Source organism: Erpetoichthys calabaricus, chromosome 5 (assembly GCF_900747795.2).
Source record: "Erpetoichthys calabaricus chromosome 5, fErpCal1.3, whole genome shotgun sequence".
NCBI classification, from domain to species: domain Eukaryota; kingdom Metazoa; phylum Chordata; class Cladistia; order Polypteriformes; family Polypteridae; genus Erpetoichthys; species Erpetoichthys calabaricus.
The window spans coordinates 225,470,870-225,492,373 of record NC_041398.2 but is presented as its reverse complement, the minus strand read 5'-3'; the positions used below and the strand labels follow the sequence as shown (position 1 = coordinate 225,492,373).

At 42.5% G+C, this 21,504-nt stretch overlaps 1 long non-coding RNA gene across 1 annotated transcript; it reads left to right on the top strand.

Annotated features, from left to right (window-relative positions):
* The first annotated feature begins 921 nt into the window (after window positions 1-921).
* LOC127527887 (uncharacterized) lies at window positions 922-6,438 on the top strand. Its single transcript, XR_007935061.1, has 3 exons — window positions 922-1,055; window positions 3,051-4,607; window positions 6,312-6,438. It is a non-coding gene; the product is annotated as an uncharacterized LOC127527887 (long non-coding RNA).
* The last annotated feature ends 15,066 nt before the right edge of the window (window positions 6,439-21,504 follow it).

Genomic DNA, 21,504 nt, shown 5'->3' with positions numbered 1-21,504 from the left:
ATTTAAAATGCACGGACTGGAGCCATTAGGGGCAGATGTTTTAGGGAGACTCCGTGTAGCTGTTGCCCTTGCAGCTCAAGATTTCACCACTGTTTGCTACACACTTTTTAATGGTTTGTCTCCAGACGTGTTTTCTCATTTGAGAGTCACGTCTGGCCCCACGAGACTATTGTGTTTTTAACTTCTTGAGTGTTTATTTCTGATGGAAATGTGAATGTTTTCGGCACATTTGGTATATTTAATTTCGACATGGACATTTTAAGGTTTGCACAGATGAATGTATGATTTTGAAATTGGGTCGATAGTTTTAGGGAAAGTGGGAATTATTTCATGAATATCGTCTTAGCTATTCAAAAAGCTGTAAAAGCGCCCTTTTATATAGTTTGGTATCTTCCGCATTTATTCTGCATTCAGAGAGGGCTGATATATTTTATTTTTAACATTTAAACATTATCTTAAGATGTTATTGAACTGTAACGCAACAGACTATGATATGAAACAAAACAAATAAGAGTCTTCCCATAGACCACAAGAGCATGAATTCACATTATATTTAGAAACGGAGCACTTCTGCTCATCCTGGTACCTTGTGCACTGCAGCAATAAACAGGTCACATTAGAACTGACAAAGACTCCAAAATAAAAGGGTTTTTGATGCGTTGCTAATGACAGATCAAGGCCAGTATGATGCCTATTGAAGCCTTGTGCTGTTGACAGAACTTTTTACTGCTCAGGTTCAATCACTCCGTCGTAGGCCTGTGCGTGACAATGTTTGAACTTTCATGAAATATTTGCACAGCTGCAGCAATCCACCTCTGTCCTTATTTGGCAAATGTGCTATGGCTGGCATCTGCAGCCAGCCTGACAGTGTTGGTCTACAGGTCAGAGGTGCTGGACTTGAACCCACCAGCGCTGTGCATTCTTAAGTGAGGGAGCAGCTTGGCCTGTTGGAGCTCCAAAACCAAGACTTGGTGCTTCTGTAAAATGCTTGGTGTCCCTCAGGATATGACACAAAGACTGATTGCTATCCTTATGGTTGACAAGGTTTGCTTGTGGTAAGCACTTCTGCTTCTCAGCTCCAAATTCTGGCTTTCAACCCATGTACCACGTATGTGAAGTCAACATGTTCTTCCTGAATCTGTGTGGGGTTCAGATCTTTTTCAGGAATACCAAAGACATGAAGATTGGGTTGAAAATTTATTTTCTCTAAATTGTCCAAGTGCAAGACGGTCTGTAGGTGGGAGACATGAGATGACATGGACTGGTTCCTCATAGCCCTGATTTTGAACAAGTGGGTCAGGAAGTGGATAGTTGGAGATTTCTGATGCTCATTCAGTTATCCCTCCAGCCATTGTGTGATTCTCATTTTCTCTTATGGTGTTGTAGGAAGTTTACAGCTATTAGTTGCAATATATGGATATGCACCATCTGTCAGAGTGGCAAATGTAATGTATATGTCTCTGTATATGCCGTGTGGTATGGGATTTGTAAAAACAATGTGATGCGTCATTTGTTGGAATGACAATTGGAATGCGTATGTCTCTGTTATATTCTATTTGGTTTCAGATTTGTAAACGGAGTGTTACTGTTTGTGATGCATCATGTGTTTATTTGACAAATACAATGCCTTTTACTACTAAAAATGTTTGTGATGCACCGTCTTTTGGAGTAACAAAGACATACCAACCAGATGGACATGCAGACACTTAACCTTTTATTAAGGTGGATATGTTTGCTTTCCATTTTTTTCTTTTATAAATATTTATCTTATAAATATACTTGAAGCAAAACATTGCTTTCTTACTTTCTCGTATACAAAGTATAGGGAAAGTATTATAATCGTCCCAAGATTCGATGTTGAGATTTTGATGAATCTCTACGTTTTAGACCTCCCTGAGTCTGAAAATACCATTTTCGGAATTATGTCTGTGTGTCTGCCTCTGTGTGTGTGTGTATGTAAACACAATAACTTGAGTACACCTTCACTTAGGTCAAACAAATTTTGCATTCAAGTGTTAGGTGCAAAACGTAGATTTCTATCAACTTTTGGCTATTTCCATTAACCGGAAATGGTACTTTACCATTTGTTCATGCAGCTGCAGAGTCCAATTTATTCAAAATTACTTTTATAATAATTATTCAATATATTATTAATTTGATTTGATTTGTTGTTGATGGTTCTTTAATGTACATAATATAAAAATGAAATCATTGTCTTGCATTTTACTCCTCAAATATCCATCCCCATATCTGAGTATACGAAAAAGTCTAGGGGAGACCACTCCCGATTTTGACTATATTGTCATAATTATTTGTTTAGTTCCGCTATCAATGTGGTAAGAATCCTCTTCTTGAGCCCCTGTATGGTACTAATTTTCTTATTTAGGTCCTCTGATTGAAAAGTTTAGGAACCCCTGTTTTAAACTGTTATATCAACATTACCATTATATGAGTCTTGCACTTATGAAATAGTTTGCACTTTTTTAAACATTATCCAACTCATAAGGGGCTTTAAAACACCAGCCAGCCCTTTCTTCTAGGAGAAATCCCATAATCAATGTCTTTAGCCCCAACACCTGCAACAGAGGCTGAGCAATTCCAGGATGCCTGTTCCTAAAACCCTAAGGTGAGGGACAGGATGTGTTACAGAGGACACCTTTACTGTCACAAGAGCTGCAGGAGAGGACTTCTAAGTCTTTAACAATGTTAGTTTCATGTCTCTCTATTCCTATGACTATAACTGCTTCTGGTTACTTCTTTGTAAATATCCATCTTAATACCTTCTACTGAATTTGTTTTATTTTGCCTGCATGATCATATGCATCGTGTTTTATTTTCTTCTTATTGGTGTTGGACCTCTTCCATGTCCTGTGGCACCCACTGATGAAAGATCCTTACACTTCAGCTGGCCTCAGCCCTTGAGAATGTATGCACATGTAGACATATGTTTAGATGTGGGGATCCTCTGAAGGGCTCAGGCAAGACAAGCACTACCACTACTGGCCAGGAGGGGGCGCTGCCTCTAACTATATCTCTGGTTTCTTCTACAGCCTGAAAATGACACCTAGCCCTCCCCCAGCTGGGCGTCGGGAGCTCCGCCCCCTCCAGGAGCCAGTCTATATGAACGAGGCACACAAAGAGGGAGGTCGTCTTTTGACCACTGTGAGACAAGGAGACTGAGACCTCAGAGCTTTGTATTGGAGAGGCCTGAACGTGAGAAGTGGCAAACACTGTTTTTGTTTTCTTTAAAGGCCCAAAGTAATAATGTTTACTTTGCACAATTCCTAAAGACGGATTGGCCATGCAAGCACCCCAACAATTCTAATGCATAAGATTCTTCTGTTCACTATATTGGAAGTTGCTCGTGGACAAATTGTTGGTACCCCTCCACCAAAAGAGAAGAACCAACACTTGTTTCTGAACTAACATTAAATTAACAAAAGTAATTGGCATCCATCATAGTTTATTCCATATTTAACAAAGAGTATTTCACGTAACAGCACAAATGAAGATGTCATGAAGAAAAATGATGAGACCCCTCACCTAACACAACCTTTAGAGGCAATCACTGCAAGCAAGTCACTCCTGGAGCTCTCCATGAGACTTCTGCACCTGTTGTCAGAAGCAGCTAAAGGGCTCGAAAGAGGGTAATACCATGCCGGACCAGGGGATGGCAGAGTGCACTAACCATTTCTATCTTTCTTCTGCAGACCAAATACGAGAAATTCCACCTGGGCCCGATGACATCACTTCCATTTCTGGTCCCAATGACATCATTTCCAGTCCTGAAGACATCTGGCCATTTTGTGTTTACAATCAGTTCTGTTTTGGACTCAAGTCTGTACAGACCAACCGTTATTTCTTTTCAAGCAACACATTTTCAAGTATACAGGGTAGCTACCCTAAACCTTTTTGTGGTGTCTCTGGCTTTATTTCACACTGTGCACAGATAGTTTGGCCCACTCGTCCTGAGAAAACTGCTCCAGCTGTGTCAAGTTTGAAGATGGTCTTCTGCAGACTGCATGTTTCAGTTCTTTCCATAGATGGTTTACAGGATTCTAATCAGGGCTCATAGAAGGCCACTTCAGAGTAGTCCAATGTTTCGTTCTTAGCCATACTTGGGTGCTTTTAGCTGTGTGCTTTGGCTCATTATCCTGTTGGACGATCTGTGACCTGGGACTGAGACAGAGCTTTATGACACTGGACAGTACGTTTCTCTCCAGAATGTTTTGATAGTCTTGAGATTTTATTCTTCCCTGCACAGACTCAAGGCCCCCTGTGCCAAACTCAGCAAAGCAGCCCCCACATAACCAAGCCTCCTCCATGTTTCACAGTAGGTCTGGTGTTCCTTTCTTTGAAAGCTTCATTTTTTCATCTGTGGACATAAAGCTGATGTGACCTGTCAAAAAGCTTCAGTTTTCTTATATCTGTGCAAAGGACATTCTCCCAGAAATATTGTGGCTTCTTTATCAAATTCTTTTGGTTTTCTTTCAACAGTGGAGTCCTCCTGGATCTTTTTCCATTAAGCCCACTATTACTGATAAAGCGACAGATGGTGCACTCAGACACCGATGATCTTTGACCTTGGAGTTCAGTTGTAACTCTTTGTAAGTTGTCCATGGCTTTTTTTGTCTAACATTCTCACTATCCTTCTGTCTACTCTGGGGTCGATTTTCCTCTTGCAGACACGTCCAGAGATGTTGCCTACAGTCCTCATGGACCTTAAACTTCTTAATAATATTTGCAACTGTTGTCACAGGACCATCAAGCTGCGTGCTTTGCCTTTAACATGCTCGTCTATAATTTTCTTTCTATTCTCCTCAGACAACTCTTTCCTTTCCTTTACTTTGTCCCTTGTTCAGTGTGAGACACCCGATGACACCAAACAGCAGAGTGACGACTTTTCTCCATTTAATTTGGCTGAATGTCTTATTGGAGACATGTGTGATACGAACTAAAGAAAACAGCTAGTTTGAAAAAATCCCTCAAATCCAATTATTTATGATCTTTTTTAGGATTACCAACAAATGTGTGCAGGCCATTTTAGAATATCTTTGTAGAATAAGTGATACTTGATCTCTTGTCACACTTGCTTTGCTTTACTTGATGACATATCAAAGGCATGCAGGTACACAGGGGACAACTGCATTTCATTTCTTCACATTTCACGAGGCATACAGCACGCTGTCAGTGAGCTCTGTGGCTACCAAGACGACACTCTGTCCATGTCTGTATGTGTACCGCATCTTTAGCCACTGGATTCGATTTTGCAGTCGGCCTTTTTGTATGCTTGTACACTCACACTTTATCTGAAACCCAAAACAGGAAAGCGAGATCGACATCAGTTCATGCTGCTTTTTAAACTTGGCAGTGGTTCGTCATAGCAGCCAATGCTCCACTTAAACAGCCCACAGAAACCTGGCAAAAAAAAAGGGAGTTGTGCTGAAAATACTGAGACTGAAAGTCTCTTTAAAAGTTCCCATTTATCGTGTGAGCCTGGAGGTCCAGAAACTTCAGGCGCTTTCTTTGCAGTCATAACTTTTAAGAGAGCTACACTTTCTACAGGCTGCTGCACCGGGATTAGTTAGCAAACATCTCAGTTGTTTTAGCCAATCAGAAGCCTCAGCTGCTTTTGCTGTAGTTACCTTATCAGAGGAATCCGACTAACTGGTGAGGAGCCACGTGATGCATCATTCCAGTGAACCGAGCAATGTATTTGCCCTTCTGGTCACCATATGTGTATTTAGACACATAGCATAAGTGACTATTTTAGGTCTGGAGGTCTGCGTGTTGCAGTAGTGTTCTATTAAAGGTCCGATCTCCACATACAAGACATACAACTGCCTGAAGGGTACAGTTTACATTCTCTGTTTACAATAAATATGCCACCCATAGTATGATGTGCTATCTGGAGCAAAACATTTCAATTATTGTTTTTAGAGGTATCCGTTTCCTGAACAACTTTGAGCCCCCTCGTGGCATTTTACCACTCAGCCCACTTAATAACGATCTGCTTCTCTTGGGGTTAAGCATGGCAGTAGAGAGGATGCCCTCCAATGGCATTTAATAACTCAGTCCTGTTCATGCGCAACACACTTTCCTGTAAGAATATTTTTTTCTCTTCGCCTGCAGTTGGATTTTTTTATATTATTCATATTGAATATTTACAGCTTGGTTTATTCTGTGCAAGTCGCCCTTGTTGGGCAAAAGATGCTTAAAACCAATCCCTGAAGGTTCATAAGAGGATCAAAGTCTAAGTTGATTAAAATGAAGCCTTTCATTTCCTTTTCTACATTCTAATTCTGTCCTAGAATGGTTGGCTGACTGCAGAAGGCTCTGGCTGGGTGGCCGAAGTGACCCCTGATGGAAGGATCCATGAAGTACAGTTGTGTGAAAAAGTAAGTGCACCCCACAGCATTTTTTTTCTTGCATATGTGGACATGTCAGTTTTGATCTTTATTTCAACACTATCTTTAGGTAAAGGTAATGCAAATTTAAAAAATTTGTTGAAACAGTTGTTCCAATCTTTGCTCCAATAGCTGGTGTTGGCGTTCCGTTACTGTCTGCCAGTCTCTAACATCAACCAGGAGAATGTTTTTCCGACTCCTCTGTGCAGAATCCTTTTAGCCACGCAATGTCTGAGTGGTGTCTTGTGTGAACAACCGCCCCCCCCCACCCTCCCAGCATCTCAATAGATTTGGGCTTTGACTTGGTCTTTCTAGAACCCTCCTTTTCTTTCTTTTCAGTCATCGCTGGTATGTTCATGTTGCAAGGTCCACTTTCAGTTGAGGTTCAGTCTTGTGACAGATGGTCTCACATTATCCTCAAACACCTTCCGGGACAATGAAGAATTCTGAATGGATTCTATGATGATGAGCTGTCCAAGCCTTGATACAGCAAAGCAGCTCCAAACCAGAAAATATCTACCATCATACTTTACTGTTGGTATCTCATTCTTCTGGTCAAATGCTGTCTTTGTTTTTCACCAAACGTGTCTTCTGGTAACCTTATCTTTGCTTCATCTATCCAGATCAGATTGTTCCAGAAGTCCTGGTCTTTGCTTTAATGTTTGCTGGCAAACTTTAATCTTGCCCTGATGTTTTTTTTTTTTCTGGACAGTAAAGGTTTCCCAGGTAGATTTAATTTGTGCAGCCTTTTTCTAATGGTATGCTCATGTACTTTGACATCAATAATGACAAGAGCTACCTACAGATCCTTCATTGACATTTTGGGGTTCTTAGGGATTTCTTTCTGCATCTTGACTTCTACTCTCAGGTTGAACTTGCTGGGGTGGCCAGTCCTGGATAAGCTGGCAGTGGCTTGAAATCTTCTCCAATTGTAGATGATCTTCTGGATAGTGGAAGAGTTGATTTCCAATTATTTTGGAGATATCCTGAAATCCCTTCCCAGGCCAATTGGCATCTCCTACCTTCTTTGTGAAGGCCTCAGAGAGCTCTTTCAATCTCGCACGAAGAGTGGAGTTCTTATCATCTGAGCCTCATCTGATGCACCTGATTCTAATTTTAGCATACGAGGAAGTGATACAGGCAGGGGTGGACTTACTTTATCCACATGGGAAATTTGCATTTATGTTTATTTAAATTATACAATGGCATACAAAATGTAAATGTGGCTTGATGTTTGTTTTATTATATCACTGTTATGTATATCCTTGAGTTTTTTATAAACCCGCATTTTTAGGAAGTCAGTGCCCACTCTGGGAAATTCTGAAAGACTGGAAAATGGCAAATTATTATCTCATTATATAAAAAGGGGTGACTGGGCAGATTCATGAGACTATAGGTCAGTAAGCTTAATGTGCATCCCAGGAAAAATAATGAAAGGAATTATTAAGGATAAGATTGAGTAACACCTGGCAAAGACAAGAGTGTTAATGAGCAGTCAGCATGTGTTCAGAAGAGGAAGTCGTGTATTACCAACATGCTGGAATTCTATGAGGGAGCAGCAAAAGGATACAATCAGAGTGGAGCAGATGATATTATTTATCGTGACATTCAGAAAGCATTTGATAAGGTGCCACATGAGAGGTTGGGCAGCAAATTAAAAGAAGTGGGAGTTCAGGGTGATGTTATAAGATGGGTGCAGAATTGGCTCAGACACAGGAAGCAGAGGGTGGTGGTGTGAGGAACCTCATCAGGTGATGGGTGATGTTAAGAGTGGTGTTCACAGGGGTCAGTGCTAGGGCCGCATTTATATATAAATGATTTAGATAGGAATATAAGTAACAAGCTGGTTAAGTTTGCAGATGATACCAAGATAGGTGGATTGGTAGATAATTTGGAATCCGTTATATCATTACAGAAGGACTTGCACAGCTTACAGGCTTGGGCAGATTTGTGGCAAATGACATTTAATGTAAGTAAAATATTAAAAGTACAAAGTAAAAATGTGAGGTTTGAATACACAATGGGAGGTCTGAAAATCAAGAGTACACCTTATGAGAAGGATTGAGGAGTCGTAGTGGACTCAACACTATCAACTGCCCAACAGTGTTCAGAAGCCATTAAGAAGGCAAAAAGAAATGTTTGGTTATATAGCGTCTTGACGTGTGGTGTACAAGTCACAGGAGGTTCTGCTCAAACTTTATAACACACTGGTGAGGCCTCATCTGGTGTACTGTGTGCAGTTTTGGTCTCCAAGCTACAAAAAAGGACATAGCAGCGCTAGAAAAGGTCCAGAGAAGAGCGACTAGGCTGATTCAGGGCTACAGGGGTTGAGTTATGAGGAAAGATTAAAAGAGCTGAGCCTTTACAGTTTAAGCAAAAGAAGATTAAGAGGAGACATGATTGAAGTGTTTAAAATTATGAAGGGAATGAGTGCAGTGGATCGAGACAGTGACTCTAAAATGAGTTCATCAAGAACACGGGGACACAGTTGGAAACTTGTTAAGGGGAAATTTCACACAAACTTTAGGACATTTTCCTTTACACAGAGAACTGTAGACACTTGGAATAAGCTACCAAGTAGTGTGGTAGACAGTAAGACTTTTTTGAACTTTCAAAACTTGATTTGATGTTATTTTGGAAACATTAAGTGAATATAACCAGCAAGCTTTGTTGGGTCTCACTGTCATTGCCCACGTGAGCAGTGTGAAGCGGCTGGGATGAGAATCAGCACCTCCAAATCCGAGACCATGGTCGTCAGCCGGAAAAGGGTGGAGTGCCCTCTCAGGGTTGGTAGCGAGATCCTGCCCCAAGTGGAGGAGTTCAAGTATCTCGGGGTCTTGTTCACGAGTGAGGGAAGAATGGAGCGTGAGATCGACAGGCGGATCGGTGCAGCATCCGCAGTGATGAGGGCTCTGCATCGGTCTGTCGTGGTGAAAAAAGAGCTGAGCCGCAAGGCGAAGCTCTCAATTTACCGGTCGATCTATGTTCCTACCCTCACCTATGGTCATGAGCTATGGGTAGTGACCAAAAGAACGAGATCGCGAATACAAGCGGCTGAAATGAGTTTCCTCCGCAGGGTGTCTGGGCTTTCCCTTAAAGACAGGGTGAGAAGCTCAGTCATCCGGGAGGGGCTCAGAGTAGAGCCGCTGCTCCTCCGCATCGAGAGGAGTCAGATGAGGTGGCTCGGGCATCTGATCAGGATGCCTCCTGGACGCCTCCCTGGTGAGGTGTTCCGGGCACGTCTAACTGGGAGGAGGCCCCGGGGAAGACCCAGGACACGCTGGAAGGACTATGTCTCTCGACTGGCCTGGGAACACCTTGGGATTCTCCCGGAAGAGCTAGAAGAAATGGCCGGGGAGAGGGAAGTCTGGGCATCTCTGCTCAAGCTGCTGCCCCCGCGACCCGACCTCGGATAAGCGGGAGACAATGGATGGATGGATGGATGGATGGCTTTGTTGGGCTGAATGGCCCGCTCCCATCAAGATTGTTCTGATGTTCTATAGATACTCCGATAATGAGATGCTCACAAATAGTGTGTTAAACAAGAAAAAATATTTCATGAGGTGTATTCAGTTTTTCACATGACTGTACGTATTCCAGGAAGTATTTTTATAATGGTCTTACGCACACCTCAGCAGGGTTGCCTGGCGCTTAAGTCGGTTAAAATGAAGCCTTTCATTTCTCTCTTTCTCTTAAGATTCCATAGTACTAGGATGTTGTACCGTGTTAGCCATTATGAATGTAGAGAAAAGCCAAGCAAAATGACACCTTTTATTGGCTAACTGCGAAGATTACAATATGTAAGCTTTCGAGGCAACTCAGGCCCCTTCTTCAGGCAAGATGAAGAAGGGGCCTGAGTTGCCTCGAAAGCTTGCGTATTGTAATCTTTGCAGTTAGCCAATAAAAGGTGTCATTTTGCTTGGCTTTTCTCTTAAGATTCCATGTAAAATAAACTGCAACTTGTTTTAAAATCCACCAAGCATTGAACATTTGAATAGGATTAGTGGAGGCCTTCTGTGAACGTTCTGCAGTTAGTTTCCCTAATTAATAATAAATGGCACATCAGGTGATTCCTGCCCTAATCTTCCAAAGCAGCACTAATGACAGTTTGCTTTGTCGAATTTCGGCAGCAGAATCCAGGAGAGCTGACACACAAAGGAAACGCTTGTGTGTTCCCAGAAACAAAGAACATGAGTGAAGAGAAAAAAGCAACAGAGATAATGGAAGTGGGGGCTTATCCGCCACTTGACTGAGACGGCCTGCTTTTTTGCAAGCAGTCAGCACCCACCCCACCCCCTGCCAATCATGGATTTTAAAATATGGAGCACCATATTGAGCACCAAAAGTAGAATTTGGCCCACAATGACTTTGGCGTAATCGGAAAATGGCTTTGTTTAGAATCCCACTGTTTACATCGAGCTATTTAGTAACCGGAGTTTTCCACTCAAACGGACAGAAGCTGAAGCCCCGGAGGCTATTTGTGGCTGAAGCCAGCAGGCTCTGCATACCCCCTTGTCCTTTAAATTCTCTTTTAAGTGCGGAGTTCAGTGGGTTCACCTTCCAGCTGTTTAGATACAAGCCTGGGGTAGTATTGCATGCGTTTGCCTGTTGATGATCACGTGAAGGAAAGCTGATCAGAAGCAGCAAACATGCTGATAAGCCTTGCTACTGATTGGCCGAGCAGCACTAAAGGTCAACCATGGTCTGAATGCCTGGGGCTTCAAAGTTAGTAGCTGCTCTCTGGCTGATATTTGACTTTTGGTGAGTGTTATCTGTTGTAGAGATGATCACGGTCAGGGCCAGAATTATCACTTGTCATGTGCCATCCTAGAGTGGGGGTCACTGCAGTAGGTCCTGGCAGGAAGGACAGTGTTCTGCCCCACATGCTGTTAGCTGTTACTGTTATTTGTTGAACGGTGCTCCCCCTTTTGTCTTGTCATTTATTAACACACCTGTTAGTCATGTCCCACACTCACAGTGGCGTTATACTGTAAATGTCCATGGAGCTCACGTAAAGCACGTCATCCCATAACGAACATTTAAGTACAATTCACCTGTTGAGTCTCACGTCGGCACCCCCTTTATCTCTTGTTTTGCTCACGTCCACAATGTATCTTTAAGGTGTATAAACCCCTGGGTCTGATTAGTTGCAGTATGCAGCAACCTGAACCTCTTGTCACGATCCAATGTGTCTGGTATCTTTATTGTTTAATGTGTACTGTCTGCTGGGTACTGTTTTGTAAATCGTTACGTCTTATTTCTTGTCTTTGGTTGTATAGATTCCTTTGTATAGATTTCAGTTTACAACAAGGTACATCCAGTAAAATCCTTGAAGAAAGCTCACCCTTGTTGTTCTTATGTGGATGTGTCAAGATGTGGCACAATGGTGCCGTGTGGGCAGAAAAGACAGAGTCACACATAATCCAATGAAGGCGGTATTCCAGAAATGATATAACGTATATACTTGCAGATAATTTCTCCCATAATAAGTCGGGAGTTCATTTTAACGTATAATTTCTGGTATTCTATAATGTTGGTCGTATAAGTCGAATGTGGAAAATTCACGCTGTTGATCCAAGAGACTATGATATGCTAATGCCCGCCTGAGAGAGTAACCGCGGAGCACACAGCCTTTTGTCTCTATGTGGGTGCAGCAATGCGCTGTATCAGCGTGTGCTCCTAACCTCTCTCCCTCTATTGTGCCTACGTGACCAGACGGTAATACCCAAACTATTTCGAAGCAACGTTTGCACTGATTTGTGTTTTTTGTATCTCACACCCTCATACACATTTATTGTAAGAGCATCCCTTATCTACGATGGAGCGTTTGATCAGAAGAAAATACAAAACTGGTTTTAAATTAAACGTCATTGAAGTAGCAAAAGAAATTGGTAACTGCGCTGCTGCACCTGAGAAACTGATGAGAGATTGGAGGGAGCAAGAAGATGTAAAAAACAAAAATATAAGTGTTGCATTGTTGACCGGGCGTATAAGTCGGGGTCTGATTTTATAATCAATTTTTCAGGTTTCAAGACCCGACGTATACGTGAGTATATACGGTAAATCATTTCTTGTCATTGGTAAAATATTACACCCCTTGGCCATACATAGGGACCATTTACCATTTACAGTAACTTATGCAGGCCTCAGCAGGGGGGCCCGGCCCTCTTATAGTAAACTGGGGTTTAAAGCTGCAGGGACACCTAGGGGCCTGAAGTGGGGCTCTGGAGCGATGGTCCTTGGAGTTCGACAGGGGCTTGAGGTTATATCACATTTGATGACTATTCCACAGATTTTCAGTGGTAAACATTAATGATAAAAACTTCATTTATATAATCATAATGAGTTGGAGGCACTCGGTGGCACGCTCCAGTGAAGGTTAGTCACATAATGTGGCATGCCCAGTGAAACAGTCCAGCTAGTCCGTGACTCCCCCTAATTAAATTAAACAGATTTGATTCCTGCTTTAGTCGTAGTAAATGTGTGCATGAGAGCTGACAACCTGTGGATGCTCATGTGGAAGTACAATGCAATGAATGCATTACTAAGACATGTCAGATAAAGGAGAATTGGAATCACCAGATTGAAAACCCAGGAGGGGTAGGTGGCCATTTGGCAGAGGTCTCCATTAAGGTGACTTTCTTTTAAACTTTCTCTTTTACAGTTTTAGTCTCCTCTGTCGTCAACTGGTCATAGTTCATCAATTACTTAATGGGCAGGTTTTGCTGGTTTCCGTTTATTTTTAGTTGATATCTAATTTGTTCTGTATGCATTTTAACAAATCTGTATTTACAGTATGTGTGTGTTAGTTCTGTGTTTAGTAATTAGTATAAGCAAAGCCCTTAACCTGAAAATTGCTCCATGTGCGCTATTTAATGGCTGACCCTTGGGGATTAACAAAATATATCATCATCATCATCATCATCATTATAATCTATACTTGTATTTAAACTGAAAAATGTTCACAGTGTTCTGCGCCTGCAGAAGAGTGCTACATAAAAAATAAGTAATGTAACTGGCTATGGTGTCCTTGATCCCCTAAACATTGATGATAAAAACTGAATTCTTATTAAGAAGCTGAGTGGATCACAGGCCATCTTGTCCTCTGCCACACCTGCTCCTCCTCACAGATCATAACTTCAGCACGGGGTGGCCTGCAATCTCGGCGTCCGGCCTTTATTGTGGGCTATTCCATCTTACTGTTGTGGCGCTCAAATTATGCTTGTAATGTCACCCATTATTTCCATCTCAGAACAAGGATGAGAAAAAGTGAAGGAACTTTAATTCAATTCACTCCAACACTGCTGACATGATAGTGCCTCTGCAGAACTACAAGCATTCTCTGGGGCTCGGTAAAACTCCGTGACATTTACGTCCTCCAAAGATTCATGGATTCTCAGCGGCTGGTTTTTAACACGACCTGCAACATCCTGAAAGACAGAAGCTTGGCAGAAAGAAAGCACGTCTTGAGAAAGCACGGAAGAGAAAGGGGCAAGTCAGAGCAAACTTGCACTTCCTTTAAGGGTTTTATTTATCGTAAAGTCCAGTAATTCCTGGCAACTTCCTTTCAGTCATAACTCTTAAACTTGTAGAGGCTCCAGCCATAAAGTTAAGCTAGAAGATGCTACAGAGATTACTTGATCTGAAACATCAGCTGCTTCTGCAGGAGCGTCATGGCGTCATGGGGAGGATCTGTGTGTGGCACTACTCAGCCTCTCTGGTTGTCCAGTCAGACTGAGGGTTCTGACTTTTAATCACAATATACAAGCAAGTACTTTTAATGACAAGTTTGAATACTCCAGTTTTCGCAATTTTAAATATCCTACACTTAAGTGCTGCTTTGCTCACCTCGTTGCACTCATGTCATTAGGCAATGATAATTACAGCAATCCCAGCCACAGATATGTCGTCAGGCTGCCTCAGCCTGCTTTCTTGTGCACTCTACCACACCCGAAAGAATGCCAGGATGAGAAGGTCATCAAAGTCAAATTACGTGGCAGTGGCACACAATGGATAACACTGACCATCTGAACAGTCAGTCAGTCATTGTCCAACCCACTATATCCTAACACAGGGTCATGGGGGTCAGCTAGAGCCAATCCCAGCCAGCACAGGGCACAAGGCAGGAACAAATTCCCAGGCAGGGCGCCAGCCCACCACAGGGCACACACCCACACCCACACACCAAGCACACACTAGGGACAATTTAGGATCGCCAATGTACCTAACCTGCATGTCTTTGGACTGTGGCAGGAAACCCACGCAGACACGGGGAGAACATGCAAACTCCACGCAGGGATTACCCGGAAAGCACACCCAGGTCTCCTTACTGCGATGCAGCAGCACTACCACTGTGCCACTGTGTTGCCCCCATCTGAACAATCAAAAGAAAAATGAATACAAGGCAGGTTGGGTCTAATGTTTAAGTAGGGGATTGTAAAGCACAAGGTCACCAAGTCACTGTGAGCAACTTGATTAATCTTCATGCAGTAAAGGCGTTTAAAGGGTACACAGTGCAGCCTGTAGGGGGGCATCTCAGATCCCCAAAGTCCAGACACGATACATTCTTACTGGCTTCTTCCATAAAATGTCCACAATGACTAAACTCCTGCACTTCACCTCCAGGTGAGTGTCCCCCTACTCTGACTCCCCTATGTGAGGCTCATTTTCAAGATGGACTCTGGAGCACTTCTGGCATGTCAGCCCTGTCACTAGGAAGCCCTGAAGCTCCAGTTGACAGGGTTGGCTCCACTTGGTGGCACACATGGGCTACTCTCTAGTACTGCAACTCCCATGCATCTCTGCAGGTGCCCAAATGGGAGCTGTGCCAAAGGAATGCTGCCCCCCAGTGTGCTGGGCAAACCCATGGCTCTGACAGGCAATCTCCCATCATCCATCTCTTTTCCCAAGAAAGGAAACACTGATACAGTACTTCTATCTGGGATGCCCTTTCATTCAGGCTAATGATGCATTATTTCTGGAACATTCTACTGAGACTTGGAATTGAAGCAGAAAACTTGAAAACCTTTAAGAAGAATCTGGATGAGATGTTGGGACAGCTTAGCTATTAGCTAAACAAACTAGCTTAATGGACTCAATGGTCTCTTCTGCTTTGTCAAATTCCTGATGTTCTTATGGCTTCCTGGAAAGGTAAGGAAACCCCATCCCACCTGGCCAGGATGCCATCCCTCCATACCTTCCACTACAGAGTATATACAGCATGTGCAAGCATTCGTACTTTAATATCATTCTGCATCTTATAATAAACACTTGAGGATTTTTTAGAACAAAACACTCCGCAGCTGCGTTTGTCCAAATTACCAAAGTTCTTCAGGTTTTAGTTTGCTTCTTCGGACAGCTCTGGCAATAGTGTGACGCGTGTTCAAGACTAAATATCTTTGTTTTAACTCTTTGAGGGCTGAATATTTTTTCCAAAAAAAACCCCACTGTTTTCTGAAAATCACACCAATCAATGGTTTCTCACAGAAAGCAAAATAAAACGTCTGTTGCTGTGTGCTGTGGTTGCCAGTTCGCCAGGAAAGTGCGGCAGGCTGGTTGCCAGGCTGTCTTCACATGGCGTGGGGTGGCAGTGGCAGTGCATTGCAATCTGGTCTGTACCACGTGTCACTGTACAGTTAGGTTCATAAATATTTGGACAGAGACAACTTTTTTCTAATTTTGGTTCTGTCCATTACCACAATGAATTTGAAATGAAACAACTCAGATGCAGTTGAAGTGCAGACTTTCAGCTTTAATTCAGTGGGGTGAACAAAACGATTGCATAAAAATGTGAGGCAACTAAAGCATTTTTTTAACACAATCCCTTCATTTCAGGGGCTCAAAAGTAATTGGACAAATTAAATAACTGGAAATCAAATGTTCATTTCTAATACTTGGTTGAAAACCCTTTGCTGCCAATGACAGCCTGAAGTCTTGAACTCATGGACATCGCCAGATGTTGGGTTTCCTCCTTTTTAATGCTCTGCCAGGCCTTTACTGCAGTGGCTTTCAGTTGCTGTTTGTTTGTGGGCCTTTCTGTCTGAAGTTTAGTCTTCAACAAGTGAAATGCATGCTCAGTTGGGTTAAGATCAGGTGACTGACTTGGCCATTCAAGAATTTTCCACTTATTTGCTTTAATAAACTCCTGGGTTGCTTTGGCTGTATGTTTTGGTCATTGTCCATCTGCATCATGAAACGCTGCCCAATCAATTTCACTGCATTTAGCTGGATTTGAGCAGACTGTATGTCTCTGAACACCTCAGAATTCATTCGGCTGCTTCTGTCCTGTGTCACATCATCAATAAACACTAGTGTCCCAGTGCCACTAGCAGCCATGCACGCCCAAGCCATCACACTGCCTCCACCGTGTTTTACTGATGATGTGGTATGCTTTGGATAATGAGCTGTTCCACGCCTTCTCCATACTTTTTTCTTGCCATCATTCTGGTAGAGGTTGATCTTGGTTTCATCTGTCCAAAGAAAGTTTTTCCAGAACTGTGCTGGCTTTTTTTGATATTCTTTAGCAAAGTCCAATCTAGCCTTTCTATTCTTGAGGCTTATGAGTGGCTTGCACCTTGTAGTGCACCCTCTGTATTTACTTTCATGCAGTCTTCTCTTTATGGTAGACTTGGATATCGATACACCTACCCACTGGAGAGTGTTGTTCACTCGGTTGGCTGTTGTGAAGCGGTTTCTCTTCACCATGGAAATGATTCTGTGATCATCCACCACTGTTGTCTTCCTTGGACGTCCAGGTCTTTTTGCGTTGCTCAGTTCACCAGTGCTTGCTTTCTTTCTCAGGATGCACCAAACTGTAGATTTTGCCACTCGTAATATTGTAGCAGTTTCTCAGATGGGTTTTTTCTGTTTTCGCAGCTTAAGGATGGCTTCTTTCACCTGCTTGGAGAGCTCCTTTGACCGCATGTTGTCTGTTCACAGCAAAATCTTCCACATGCAAGCAGCACACCTCAAATCAACTCCAGGCCTTTTATCTGCTTAATTGATAATGATATAACGACGGACTTGCCCACACCTGCCCATGAAATAGCCTTTGAGTCAATTGTCCAATTACTTTTGAGCCCCTGAAATGAAGGGATTGTGTTCAAAAAATGCTTCAGTTGCCTCACATTTTTATGCAATCGTTTTGTTCACCCCACTGAATTAAAGCTGAAAGTCTGCACTTCAACTGCATCTGAGTTGTTTCATTTAAAATTCATTGTGGTAATGTACAGAACCAAAATTAGAAAAAAGTTGTCTCTGTCCAAATATTTATGGACCTAACTGTAAGTGCCGGTCCTTCCAGGTGAACGTTGTCGTAGGTGTGTCAGCTTTATAAACCTGCTCCACATCACGATCAGCTGGGGATTGATCAGCTAACGCTGGTATCTCACATTTGTTGTCAATCACTTGTAACAAAATCAGAGTTCGACAACTCAGAAATAATTTGCAAATCATTGTTCATGGAGTCTTTTGTTTTATGCAATCGCTTTGATCTCTTGCCAGATGTCGATGTCATTCTTGCCATTGTTTGCACCTCGCTACTCACACGAGCGCAGGCAATCTCGGTCAAACTTAAGCTAACTTTCCTTCTAGTAAAGAGAATCCAACACAGACATAACGGCGGGTTTTGTCACCGTTTAAAATTGATTACCACTGTTAATCCTTTCTATTGACAATAGTCGACATCTGCTTTGAAAGAGTTTTAGTAAATTCTAAGAAAACGGGTCATGCAAAAATAGAGAAAAAAATTGATGCTAAAGAAAAGAAATGTTCTTGTTTATGAAAAGGCTTACATGTGTCGTGTTTCTCTAAGTTTGGTACAGTACAGTAATACAGTCGTACATTCAAATGTTCATATCAAAGCAGCCAGAAAACTGTATGCCAATATCCTGTTTGTAAAGTGCCAGCTTATCTATTAGTCCATGCTGGCAGTGAGACTATTTTCTAACTGGCTTAAATTAACACTCTGTTTTACAGTAACAGCACAGAAAGTTCAATTTTGTGTTAACGTACAGCAGGTAGAAGACTAAACCATAATCTATGTAACCGTGAGAAACTGATACTCTATTGAAATTAAGCAAACACTTCGGTGAATTTAAGATTAACATTTACTTTTTAAGTTTAGCTCTCACAGACTAGATAGGAAATCGACATTCTTTGTAAAATGGGTGAAGAATTTCAGTCAGCACATTAAGCCCTGCTCGATTAATAGCACTGATGCGACTAAAAAGAATGCAAAAGAGGAACATAAAGCTTTCAGACAGAACTGCATTTCTTTTTTACAACTTCCTTATGCCGGTCTGTGAACAAGCAATGATCTTCTAAGGTATTTCTTATATGAGAATACGTGTCTGTTTATTTCAAATGACGTGCTACACAATGTTCACCCTACGCAGATTATCCCAGACTTAGATGTGATGTTAACAAAGGTGGGCAAATAAAGAAACAACAAGAGAGGGAGAAGCGTAGCGTGAAAGCAAATGACTCTCTGATGGATTCTGCAAGTATTGCCAATGCAGTAAATCGTGAGCTAATAGACACACATTTGGAGACAGCCAGAGGTTGGAGGGATGGTCACCATGACTTTTCCAGGCCCATCAACAACTGTTACTACATGTTGATATACGGCAGATCCGGTGAAGAGGGCTTGTCCCCTGGGGCCTCTTCGTCTTTCTCTGCATTTTTCCCATGCCCTGTTTTTTGCTTTTTGTTGTTTTTTTTTCAATTGCAATGCTAATAAAAAGGTTTGAGGGCCCGTTTTTTATACTGCGTGACATATGGGTCTAGTCTCTTGAGTATGCACTCACTGGGCAAAATATTAGGACACCCACTTATTCAATCGATTATCTAGTCAGCCCATCACATGGCAGCAGCACAATGCATAAAATTGTGCAGATACAAGTCAGGAGTTTCAGCTTATGTTTATATCAATCACCAGAACGTGTGATCTGAGCCTCACTGGTGCCAGATGGGCAGGTCTGAGTGTTTCTGTAACTGCTGATCTCCTGGGATTTTCATGCACAACATTCACTAGAGTTTACTCAGAATGGTGCGAAAAAGCAAAAAAACATCCAGTGAGCGGCAATTCTGTGGACAGAAACGCCTTGTTGATGAGAGAGACAAGAGGAGAATGGCCAGACTGGTTCAAGCTAAAAGAAAGGCTCTGGTAACTCAGATGACAACTCTGTACAACTGTGGTGAGCAGAAAATTATCTCAGAATGCACAACATGTCTGATCTTGAGACAGGTGGGATTCAACAGCACTCCATCATGGTGGGTTCCACTCCTGTAAGCCAAAAACAGAAAGCCAAGGCTGCAATGGCCACAGGCTCACCAATACTGGACAGATGAAGACTGGAAAACAATTTGTCACCAAAAGCAAGAATCCATGTATCTACCCTGCTTTGTATCAGCAGTCCAGGCTGGCGATGGTGGCAGTGGAATGATGTGGGGAATGGCTTCTAGACACACTTTGGGCCCGTTAATACCAATCAGTCATCACTTGAATGCCACAATACCTTTTGGGTATTGTTGCTGAACATGTGCATCCTTTCATGGCCACAACTTACCCATCTCCCAATGGCTACTCCCAGCATTATAATGCGCCATGTCACAAAGCAAAAGTCATCTCAGGATGTTTTCATCAACATGACAATGACTTTAGTGTTCTTCAGTGGCCTTCCCTTTCACCAGACCTGAATCCAAGTGAACACCTTTGGGATGTGGTAGAACAGGAGAGTGGCAGCATGAATGTGCAGCTGGTAAACCTGCAGAAATTGCACAAAGCAATCATGTCAACATGGAGGACAAGAATCTCAAAGGAATTTTCCAGCATCTTGTGGAATCCATACCATGAAGAATTAAGGCTGGTTTGAGAGCAAAAGGAGGCCTACCCAGTATTAGTAGAGTGTTTGGAATAATTTCCATCCATCCATCCATCCATTTTCCAACCCGCTGAATCTGAACACAGGGTCACGGGGGTCTGCTGGAGCCAATCCCAGCCAACACAGGGCACAAGGCAGGAAACAATCCCGGGCAGGGTGCCAACCCACCGCAGGACACACACAAACACACACTAGGGCCAATTTAGAATCGCCAATCCACCTAACCTGCATGTCTTTGGACTGTGGGAGGAAACCGGAGCACCCGGAGGAAACCCACGCAGACACGGGGAGAACATGCAAACTCCACGCAGGGAGGACCCGGGAAGCGAACCCAGGTCCCCAGATCTCCCAACTGCGAGGCAGCAGCGCTACCCACTGCGCCACCGTGCTGCCCTTGGAATAATTTGTTAAGTGAAAGTATGTCTCTTCTAGGGAAAGAGCAAACATAGCAGTAGGGTTGACCTTAGTGGCCCTTAGAGTCTTATTTCAGTTCCCATTAAAGAAGCCATACCTATCTATCTATCTATCTATCTATCTATCTATCTATCTATCTATCTATCTATCTATCTATCTATCTATCTATCTGTCTGTCTGTCTGTCTGTCTGTCTGTCTGTCTGTCTTAATGTTCAGCCTAGTAGAGGGTGGCATGAAGCCATGTATCCAGCAGCCAACCAGCATGAAGCCACAATATACCATGCAGAACTCTTGCTATGCAAACTGTGACAACAAAATCTCCATTCAAGCTATTTAGAAAGTGTCTACTTGCCCTCCCCCATTCTTCATGCAAATTTTAATCTTTTTCCCACAATCTTCAGGAAATCATCTTCCATTTTAGCAGTCACATGTGAAATTTTTTTTTTAGATCTTAAACTGTTGTTGACCGATTTTCTATTTCACAATACCCCAATGCTAGGGGTCCCATGTTGTGAAGCCTGGCCTTTAATTAGGCTACCACATATCAGATCAAAGTCCAAGCAAGTGTGTTACATTTCCAACTTGTTGTGAAGCTGAATCTTCAACATAGCAAAAATGTGGGTGAGGTCTCCAAAGACAAGCCAAGAAACAGGGCAGAGGTTTCCCTGGCCAGTCCAGAAGGGGCTCATCCAGTCCAGCTTACTCAAAACTATGACTTGTAGGTCAGTGGTCAAGAAGGTTCTGACCAAGAAGGGATAGCAGAATAACACAAAAATGCTCTAAAATAAAGCAAAATCCC